The 11,233-nt window shown below is 36.1% G+C and overlaps 1 long non-coding RNA gene across 4 annotated transcripts; it reads left to right on the top strand.

Moving 5' to 3' along the window:
• The first annotated feature begins 699 nt into the window (after positions 1–699).
• On the top strand, positions 700–2,731 carry LOC141608246 (uncharacterized). Of its 4 annotated transcripts, none has more exons than XR_012526974.1 (5): positions 700–1,003; positions 1,116–1,234; positions 1,625–1,754; positions 2,079–2,132; positions 2,407–2,731. It is a non-coding gene; the product is annotated as an uncharacterized LOC141608246 (long non-coding RNA). The 4 variants fall into 4 exon arrangements; XR_012526975.1 differs by having other exon boundaries at positions 1,716–1,754; XR_012526973.1 differs by having other exon boundaries at positions 1,116–1,754.
• Positions 2,732–11,233: the final 8,502 nt, after the last annotated feature.

An 11,233-nucleotide genomic window follows, 5' to 3' on the forward strand; every position in this document is an offset into this window, starting at 1 on the left:
TAAGAAGCCACTTCCACCCATTTGGTGAAGTAATCGATTGCTACTAGGATGAAGCAGTGACCTCCTGTTCCGGCTGGAGTGATCTTGCCGATGATATCAATTCCCCAAGCGGAAAATGGCCAAGGAGACGTCATAGTGTAAAGCAATGAAGGAGGGACATGTTGCACATTCCCGAAGATTTGGCAATTGTGGCAATGTCTTACATACTTGATGCAATCATATTCCATTGTGGTCCAATAATACCCTAAACGTGTGATTTGCTTTGCCATCATGGGTCCACTCATGTGAGGGCCACATTCTCCATCATGGACTTCTTCCATCACTTTCTGTGCCTGTGAATGATCAAGACATCGTAGGATTACACCAAGACACTACTACAAAACTCGTTATGGACATCAGTCGATGGACATCGGATTATCTGGTAAACCGATGTGCATAACATGCACATCGGTTGTTTGCAAAAACCTGATGTGCATATAACTGTATGTACATCAGTTGCGTTAAAAAACACATGTCCATTATTTCTGGTTTTAAAGGACATGTGATATTTAATAAAACCCATGTCTATATAAAAGTCATGGACATGGAATATTGCATTTAACCGATGTGCATCTAAAGTGAAAATTATAGGCGGTAAAAATATTTGCCCCACCGCCATCACTTATAATTTCGACTACATACATTCTTCCCCAAATCCTCTCCCTCACTCTTACTCCCAAACCCTAACCCCCAAAACCCCTTACTCACTCTCAACCTCTCATTCTTTCTCTACTCTCAATCACTGCTGTCTCCATATTTCTCGTCCACAACACCATTACCCGACCAACCTTATACGACATCCTATACACTCCCTTCACCAAATCTGAACAAAATCGTCAAACCCTAATTGTTCTAATCTGACCAAACTTATGCGACATCCTATACACTCCGTATTTATCATTTGAATTCGGGTTTCACTGGTGATAAGCTAAATACCGATACTACTACCCGAGATCCGCAACCGGTACATAATCCCTTTTTCCTTCATTTTCTTATTTCCATGAAATTTAATTTCTTGAATAATGCTTATATTGTTGGAAATTATGGATGAGTTTTAATTCTTGAATGATATTTAGATTCATGGAAATTCCGGGGCCATTGCCAGAATTTTGCTAGAATTTCTGCTGCTGCTGGTTGTTAAATTACACCTTGTTGAGATTTCCTTGTCTCTTTCTATTTTCGATGGATTATTCAGGTGAGTTGTCCATTTATTTTTGTGTTATTTCTTTGATTCAATTGATTTTGAGCCATCTTCTTTCGATTGTTGATTCTGGGTGAGTTGACTAATTCTATACTTATTGTTGCTAGTAATTGTTTCAGACCGATTATTTTTCCTGAGGAGATGGCTTGTTATGGTATTGATCATGTTGTAATAGATTTGCCTAATCAAATAATCTGTAACTGAAAATCCAGTGAACCAAAACCAAGTATCTCCATACATTTAGATTTTAGACCCTACATATGTAAGTTTGAAACCATACTACTATAACTTACATTGAAGTTGGATTCACTGCTACAAATATTGCCTGAATATTATCTTGGTTGGAAATCTATTACTGAAGTGGTTCTGCCTCTTGCTTGGCAGCATTGGTGATTGGATTTTCTGTTATATTACGCATTTGCATCAATATTTCTGCGTATTTATTCAAACTGCTATGTCCTTTACTATTGCTCAGACTAGCTGGATGGGCCATCTTTTTGAATATGAGGGAAAGGTACATTTTCGTTTTGTTATCTACCAATAGTACAACCATGGTAGATATTTACTTTGGTTATCTATTAGTTTTAGTTTTGTGAGCTCGGTTGCGGAAACTGATCACGTCATTGCATTTTAAATGCGGCCATTATCTCCTCTAAATCCAGTCAATATGGCCTCAAATGCTGTCTTGTTGAACTTATTGCCCTTACAAAGTGGCCGCCATGTTATGCAACAGCATAAATTCAATAACATGAGTATAACTTACAAGTAACAACCACAGAATATACACGTCTTCAGGTTTTGGTGGTTGATGTAATCATCGATCTTTGTCTTTATGTAGGATTCAGACTTGATTGTTCAATTTTGCAAAGACGTGGAGAGTAGATCACAAACTGTAATATACTTTTCTCTTAAGCTTTCTTTATTTCCATCGAAACCATTACATCTACTTCACATTAGTGGTCGCCATTCCGTTAAATTGTTTGCTAAGAAGTTGGAAATTGGAGGACCTAGCCACCTAGGTGATGGTAAGATAATGAAGGGCCCATAGTCCTAACTCCTACTACAACTTTCATATTTCAAGCTTTCATATTTGGAATGGCATGAATACTATCCTTGAGTAGGTAGACAATAACTCAGGTTCATTGGCTTTGATGACATGTAGGGAGGATGAAGCTTGAGTTGCTGGAGGGAGTGGAATTTTGTTGAGAAACACTAATGGTGGTAAGTCATGAACACGTGACAAAGCAGCTGATAATATTGCTAATATTGCTGCAATTTGTATTCTGTCAAGTGAGGCCTTTCTATAATGTTCTTATACGTTGTTTGGATGAAAGCAGCTGAGAGAGAGGTAGAAAGGGCCTTTTTTTTAAACAATTAGTCAATTTACATATCGGTTTATATTTTTGTATAGGTTAGTCGTCTAAGTAAATTTGACACATTATGTAGATGAAATTTTTTTGTAATTGGCTTTGGATAACCGATTAATTGTATACAGATATTTTTTGTTGATTATGGAATCATTTTGCATTGTCATCATGTGTACGACTAATATGGGCAACATCGTAATATTTTTTTTTTATAAAAAATATTAATTATAGACATCGGATTTTTGCAAAAAAACTGATGTCCATTGATCAAATAGACATCAGTTTTCCTAAAAATCCGATGTCCATTGAACAAATAGACATCGGTTTTCCTAAAAATCCGATGTCCATTTATCAAATAGACATCGGTTTTCCTAAAAATCCGATGTGCAAATTTTAATGGACATCGGTTTAAAATCCGATGTCCATTAATCCACAATGGACATGACCAAACTCTACATCGGTTGTGTATCCGATGTCCATATAGCGAAAAGTCCGATGTCCATCACAAGTTTTGTAGTAGTGAGAGGTGTTCTTTTGTATAATTCTCCTTGCATGAGAACGTATTGGGAAGCTAGTAAGCGGATAGCGCGTTGTCCCCTTTTGTCCATATCTGGTGGATAGGTGCCGTTGAGTTTGAAGTTTAGGATCGCTTGGAACCAAGGTTCCTCTGTGATTTCCTCTTCATTGGTGATTTGGTGCACATAAGCTGGCTCTGACCGTCGTTCGATGTATAAAGGCATTTCTAACATGTTGTCCGGCATGTTAATCAAAGATGCGAGTTTTGCAAGAGCATCTGCAAATTTATTTTCCTCTCGAGGTAGATGTAGGTAGGTTACTTGATCGAAGAATTGGGCTACTTGGTTTATTCTGGCTTGATAAGGTGCTAAGCTTTCACTTCGGATTTTCCAAGATCCCGTGATTTGGTTGATGATCAAAGATGAATCCCCATGGACTCGAAGATTCTTGATGCCTAAACCTACTGCTGCTTGCAATCCGATGAGACAAGCCTCGTATTCTGCAGCGTTATTTGTCACCTCGAAGTCGAGTTTGACAGAGATTGGTGTGTGCTCGCCTTCAGGAGAAATGAGCAACACTCATATTCCAAATCCTCTTAAGTTGGATGCTCCATCAAAATAGAGGTCCCAAGAGTCTACATCCGTTTGGAGTATATCATCATCCGGAAACGACCAGGTGTCTATCGTTTGCGTATCATTAATGGGATTTTCTGCGAAGAATTCGGCAACGGCACGCCCCTTTATAACTTTCAAAGGTACATACTTGAGATCGAACTCTGAGAGCATCAAAGTCCATCTCGCTAAGCGTCCATTGATAACGGGTTTCTCGAAGAGGTATTTGACAGGATCCATTTTGGAGTATATTTTGACGGAGTAACTAAGCATGTAATGGCGTAGTTTCTTCGTTGCCCACACAAGAGAGAGGCATGTCTTCTCGAGTGGCGTGTATTTACACTCGTACTCCAAGAACTTCTTACTAAGGTAGTAGATAGCCCTTTCTTCTTTTCCTACGGTTTAAGCTAGCATGGCGCCCATGGCCGTTTCAGTTACCATGAGATATAAAACAAGAGGTTGATCTCGTTGAGGTGGCATGAGCACTGGTGGTTTGGCTAGTATTTCCTTGATTTGGTCGAAAGCCTTCTGACAGTCATCATCCCACATGGTGTGATCTGTTTTCTTTAACTTCTTGAAGATAGGTTCGCAGATCATGGTGAGTTTCGATATGAATCGACTTATGTATTGCACCTTGCCTAGGAATCCTCTAACTTCTTTCTCCATGTGAGGTTGTGGCATTTCGATTAGAGCTTTGATTTTGGAAGGGTCTATTTCTATTCCTCGTTGGCTAACAACGTATCCCAGGAGTTTACCAGATGTTACTCCGAATGCGCATTTTTGAGGATTGAGCCTCATGTTGTACTTCCGTAGCCTTGAGAAGAATTTGCGAAGGTTCGCAATGTGCCCCTCTCTATCCTTGGACTTGACAATCATGTCATCTACATATACCTCAACTTCTTTATGCATCATGTTATGTAAGAGCGTAGTTGCGGTGCGTTGGTATGTAGCTCCGGCGTTGATTAATCCAAACGGCATAACCGTGTAGCAATAGGTTCCCCACTGAGTGACGAAGGCGGTCTTATGAATATCTTCTATGGCCATCTTGATCTGGTTATATCCTGCGTATCAATCCATGAAGGATAGTAACGCGTGATCTGCTGTATTATCCACCAATTTGTCGATGTATGGTAGCGGAAAGTCATCCTTGGGACTCGCTTTGTTTAAGTCTCTAAAATCAACACAAACACGGATTCTCCCATCCTTTTTGGGTACGGGTACTATGTTAGCTACCCAGTCTGAGTACTCGGAAACTTTGATGAACCCGGCTTTGAATTGTTTATCGACTTCTTCTTTGATCTTGAGAGCCCATTCTGTCCTCATTCGACGAAGCTTCTGTTTCACGGGTTTGAAACCTGGTTTGATTGGGATTCTATGCTCTGCGGTGTCCCTGTCGATCCCTGGCATGTATTTGTAGGACCAAGCAAAGACGTCTTTAAACTCGTGCAGGAGGTCTATGAAACTAGCCCTTTCGGTAGGACTCAAGGATGTCCCTATCCTAAGGTCTTGGGGTTCTAGTTCGGTTCCTACGTTGATGGGTTCGGTGTTCTCTATTACTGGTCCCCCTTCCCCCTCTTGTAGTATTTCCTTGGCTATGTAGGAAGGTATTTCGATCGAGTCTGGGTCTGGGTCATCCTCATTATCATCGTAAACAGAATTGCATTCAAGATAACACGAAGAGTAAGCAGAACCTGATTTATTCATATTAAAATTTGAGAAAAGTTGAAACAAAGAAGCCATCTGATCTGTAGTCAGTGGTGGCAAAGGGACAGCCGTTGGGACATTTCCCGAACTACTGCTACTACTTGACAATAAGCTAGGAGAAACGAGGGGAGTGGGAGTGACGACAGGAGGAGACTTTCTAGGAACTTCTCTAGACTCCGACTCTGACTCTGACTCGAATTCATCGTCTTCTGGTTCTCCTTTGAACATCTCTCCTTCTCCAGTGGTGAGCTTGAACAGTCTTCCTTGATTGTTTGTCCACTTGATCGATTTTCTCCATCCTTTCTGCTGATTGGTGTTGGTTTCTGTGCCCAGTGTGGTAATGATCTCATCTATGATGCTTTCGGCGCTCTTGATTAAGGGAAGATCGTGGAGGTAGACATCTTCCTCGCTATCCGTCCATATCCCATTGATTACCTCCTCCTTTGGGGAGATAAGATGTGAGCAATCTAAGGTAGATTCGTCACTTGTAATCATCAGAACTCCAAGAGGATTCTGAGTGTTGTTAGGCTTACCTCCAGGCGGTATTGGTAGGCGACCGTCTTCAATCATGTCTTGAAGTACATTTTTCAGTTTGTAGCATTTCTCTGTATCATGTCCCTTACCTCTATGGTATTCGCAGTACGAATTCTCATCCTAGAACTTGGATTTCTTTTCTGGTTCGGGTGTAGGGCCTATTGGTTGAAGTTTTCCCAGTTTCATCAACCTTTTATGGATTTTATTGTTCATTTTATATAATATTGGCATTAAAATGTGATTTTTATGATAAAAATGTCATTTTTGGACGAAAATTAGCTAAACGTCGAATTTTCTAGTGGTTTTTGGACATGTTTTCAGATATATTATTTTTAGATGATCTGGAAAGTTTCAGAATTTTTTGAGTTTTTATGCTCGAAATATGGATTTTTCATGATAAAAATCGAATTTAATTATAAAATAGGTTAATATGAGATAAATTTCGAATCTGGTCATAGAAATTTAGTATGTTGTCACATGAAATTTTACAAGATGTGTGTAAAATAATAGGCTATAATGAAGTCTTCATGCATGATTTATGAATTTTTGATGAAAAATAGCATAAATAGTGACTTAATTAGTGAAAAATTGCTAAAACATACTTCATGACTAAGGAAAAACGTCACATGTTGCATTTTATTATCTTTTTCAGATCTAAAATTGAAAAGTTGATGAATATATTTTTTCTCATGTTTTATGATTATTATTAATAAATCCGATAAACCGCAACATAGTTTTTCCGATAAATTTTTCGAAATTTTAACCTAAGTTTTTGAACATTATGAGTGTCATGGTATTTTTTTCCAGAATGTTCATGAGTTTAAATTTCAAATTTTGAATTTATTTGAAGTTTTTATGATTTATTTGGAGTTTATAGCATTTTATTGTAATTTTGGGTCCATTAATGAACAATTTTAAGAAATATAACTTAATTATAGTCAAATTGTTAGTGGAGACTAATTTTGAGTCCTAAGTTGGTTAGGGTAATTAACTTGTGCATAAATATGATTTTATGTAATTTATTGTGATTTTATAAGGTTGAATCACGCAAATCCGTAAAAACCGTTTAATATACGATTTTAAAGGCGATTTAGCATAAAACTGGGCATGTTCATACATATTATAATGCTGCATTTTATTTATGATTGTCATAATTTTATTTTATGTAATTTTTTGAATTATGTAATTTTACTTAGTATGGCCTTAGTTTTTAATTGGTATTACCCGAAATGTATGGGAATATCGATTCGGTTGTAATTTATTGTGATCTCGTATCACCGTTTTGTAATTTAATATATTTATTTTATTTTAATTACAAATGTATAATAGGAAATTATGTAATTTGTTATGTAATTTATTTATTCCGGAGATCCTTGAAGACGGTGTCACTCGGAAAGACGATACATAAAGACGGTGTTGCCTCGAGATGCGTGACATAAACCGAAGTTCAAGGGACCAATAGAGTTGGTTTCCGAATATGTAATAGTTAATTAGATTTTCTATTTTAGGAAGGCCATACTAGGATTTATTTTTTTATGCTTTGCATTTTATTTATATGTTGCATGCATCGCTAAATCGCCATAACTAAAACATGCATCATCATTTTATCGAGTTTATCGACCATGTCAATTAGAATTATCGTAGTTCACCGCTTTAGTTCACTTAAAACGTTATAGATAATAAATTGACATGACCTCTCGCTAAAATAAACAATTGAGACATAGCCTTACCAAATAGTAGAAACCATGAAAACCTATTTCGCGAGGGAGTGCACTCGGCCACCCCGGGGTAAAAACCTTGTTACGTAGGGGAAGTGGGTGATAAATGTCTATCCACCGAATTCATGTTGATGAGGGTTTCATCGGCTACCCCGTGCCCAAGTTAATATGGGTTTGGATCATGGACACATTTATTCGAAATTTGGATTGAACTCAACAAAAGTTTTTTGATAAGGGTTTCATCGGCTACCCTGTGCCCTTGTCGAATGTGTTTTGGGCTATAGATAAATATTAGAGTAATTTTATCGACCGAGAGTTCTAAAAGTAGAATCGATTAAAGAGTTAATCCACCGAGTTATATTGATAAGGGTTTCATCGGCTACCCCGTGCCCAAGTTAGTATGAATTTGGATCTCGGAATCATTTATCATAGTTGGGTAGAGGTCACTATGTAAATGCTTTACTTGTTATTTACAAGTATTAATAAAACGATAAATGTTAAGTTTTCACTATTCCGTTATCATATTGTTCTATTTCTTTACCACAATCATATATGATATCATTTCGATTTTTAGTTCAAATCTCCATTAAAACATCGTAACTAAAGACAAAATTTGAATTTTTCTTCTAAAAACCTCGATTTATCCATTGGAAAGATCTCTTGTGGAGAGTATAGATAAAAGTTATTCATTATCAAACAGGTTTTTGATTCTTGACTAACATATCTACTTACAATGGATTGTTTTTCATATACTTAATTGAATTAAGTACCTTGAAGCGATAAATTGTTTTGGTAATTAGATTTGTCAGAATTCGTAATTGACCAAAATAACGCAACCACTTCAATGAAAGTTTTAAGACTAAACGAATGAATTGAAGAGCAGTCTTCATAAAATTCAATTTTGCTTCTCTAAGCAAAGACTCATTGAAATGAGTGGGAGCATTCTCTTAAACCGTTAAGAAAAAGTCGAGGTTCAAGAAGTAAAGATTATAATGGAATTGATACAAGGTAATGTTAAAAGTAACGTTATTGAGAATAACAATACTAAACCTATCAATCCCGACCGATAAAGTTTCCATTGTCTTAAATGTTGGACACTAGAAAGGAAACTACCCCAAGTAGTTAAAGAATAAGCAAGTTAGTTGTGGGACATCTAATAAGACTTAGTTCTTTATTATTTGATTGACATAAATTTTGCTACTATTACTTCGTCAATATTATAAACCGGTGGTGGTTTTCATCATTGTACTTGATACATAGGATGATTAGAATATGACGACTAGCAACTATGATGTCGAGAGATAGAGTCATTGTGTACTCAATCTAGTTTTGGATTTATTGTTGTACTTAATTATGACTATTAAGTGCATAAACTCTAAATAAGAATATAAACTTGTTAAGATACAAAAGAGGTTTCACTTTTGTGACCCTATACACCACGATTTGATGTATGGCTAGCCCATTATCAAGGTGATTATATTCTAAACCAAACTAAAATGACAAATCATGTAGATGATGCAAGACTCAAATTGGTAACCCAAGATTAAACCTTAAATTCTCGGATAATGAACGCAAAGAGTTACCGAGTACTCTTGAAACCATTAGATCTTATGGTATATGCGTATCTTGTATTCAAAGCAAGATATCTCGTACCTTTTGGTTGAAAAGGAGACCGAGGTTGTAAATCATTAATCCAAAATAGGTTGATCATTTTCTTTTACCAACGATTTAAGTTGACCCTAATGTGTTCACTTAATAAGGTAAATAGAGAAATCTTTGAAGAAGTTCAAAGAGTTCAAAGAATCACGATTTAGTCATGATGGGATTATCAAAGTGAAGACTTTGATATAAGCCAAAGGAAATGTGATATAGTATCACAAATTAATCTCTCTTAGCACGCATTATGGGATAATGTGTGGTTGGATAAGAATTCAAACGCTATTCGATATGGTTTGAACTTGATCAAGTTACTTTGAGTTACTTGATCCTTTTGGGGATTTTATCATTTTGTCTAAATTATTTTTACACTAAATCTAAAACGAGGTAGGGTACCATGTTTGTAAGTTTTCAAAAGAAACAAATGCTCATTTTTCCTTATTATAATCACGAGTACAACGGGTTTGTGGCTCGTGAAGTCATCTTTTTCTAAAATACAAGTTTATTTCTAGAAGACAGAGTGGGAGAAATTATTTAAGAGCCACAAAGAATGTTATGTTTAATGTTATGTCGCAAGAAACTAATCTTTCTTGGCTACATGAGACGTTTTGTGTAAGACGTTGTTTCTTTAAAACCTAGGAGGTTAAATTCGTCACTTGTTAAAGATGATTAATTCATACTACTTTTAAGAAAGTAAAGAGCTTGCCACTTACAAAGAAATTGTTTGATTCAAGTTGATTACTTCTGGAAAGTAATGAACATATGACTTACATGAGAATGTTTAAGTCACAACTCAATACAAGGCTTAGAGCTATGAAAATCCGAAATAAAAGGCTTGATTAGTGACAAAGGGTTTTGCACTAATAAAGAGAGATTTCAAAGCTTGATTGAGCACTAGTTGAAATGCTTAAGTCTATTTGGATCTTCTTAGGGATTGTGTTTCATTATGATGATATACATATAGCAAGTGAATCTAAAACCCACTTCTTAAATTAGAAGGAATGTATTCAATACATGTCTTGAGTTTTATAGATTCATACAATCCTAAGATAATGTGCAACTTAAGAGATTGTCTTAAGTTGGACATCAATGAGTTGGAATCAATGTTTTAATCATGTTATAAAACTTTTCTCGATAAGTCGAGAAGTTGTGTTTATACATAGAGTTTAGTGGGAGTTACGGAATTTTTATTAGTCTTATATGTAGAAGACATATTGATCATTGAGAATGATTTAAGACTTTTGGAGTAATATAATACATCTTTATATCCAGATTTATGTAGATAAATCCACATGATATTAGCATCAAATAAGAAGTCTTATGTTGATAAGATTCATGACTGCTAGTTCAATCAAATTGAACATATTTGATTGATTCCATTTGCTTCCGCTGCCGGATCAATTAAATAAGTAATGATGTATAACACTTCATATGCTTTGAGTATGATGAATTGTTTTAAAATCGAATTTAAGTAATCTTTACCAAGTAAGCCATAAAGATTACCCTTAAGTGCTTGCAGAAGCATTAAGGAAGTAAAGCAAAGTGTTTATGATGCAATTTTTGTGTAATGGTGTTACACAAATGACAATTGACAATTGAGATTGCGCATGGTTTCCGACAAAACCATAATCAAAACACATTAGGATGGTTAAGATACCATTGTGGCTATGTTACTTAAGAAATAGATTTTCTAGAATCGTTCTAGGCAATAAAAAACAATGAGAGATATTTATAACGGAAATTGAGTACACTTGCAATCATGAGATGTGAAAGAGGATGAGTCCCGCACACTGTGAAAACAGTGGGAGCTATTCTTGGGCTAGAGGGCCTATGTCTTGATTGGATCTCGACACGTACTCATAAAGTTTTGTGATGCAAATGTATACA

This window comes from Silene latifolia, chromosome 10, assembly GCF_048544455.1.
Source record: "Silene latifolia isolate original U9 population chromosome 10, ASM4854445v1, whole genome shotgun sequence".
In the NCBI taxonomy this organism is placed as follows: Eukaryota; Viridiplantae; Streptophyta; class Magnoliopsida; order Caryophyllales; family Caryophyllaceae; genus Silene; species Silene latifolia.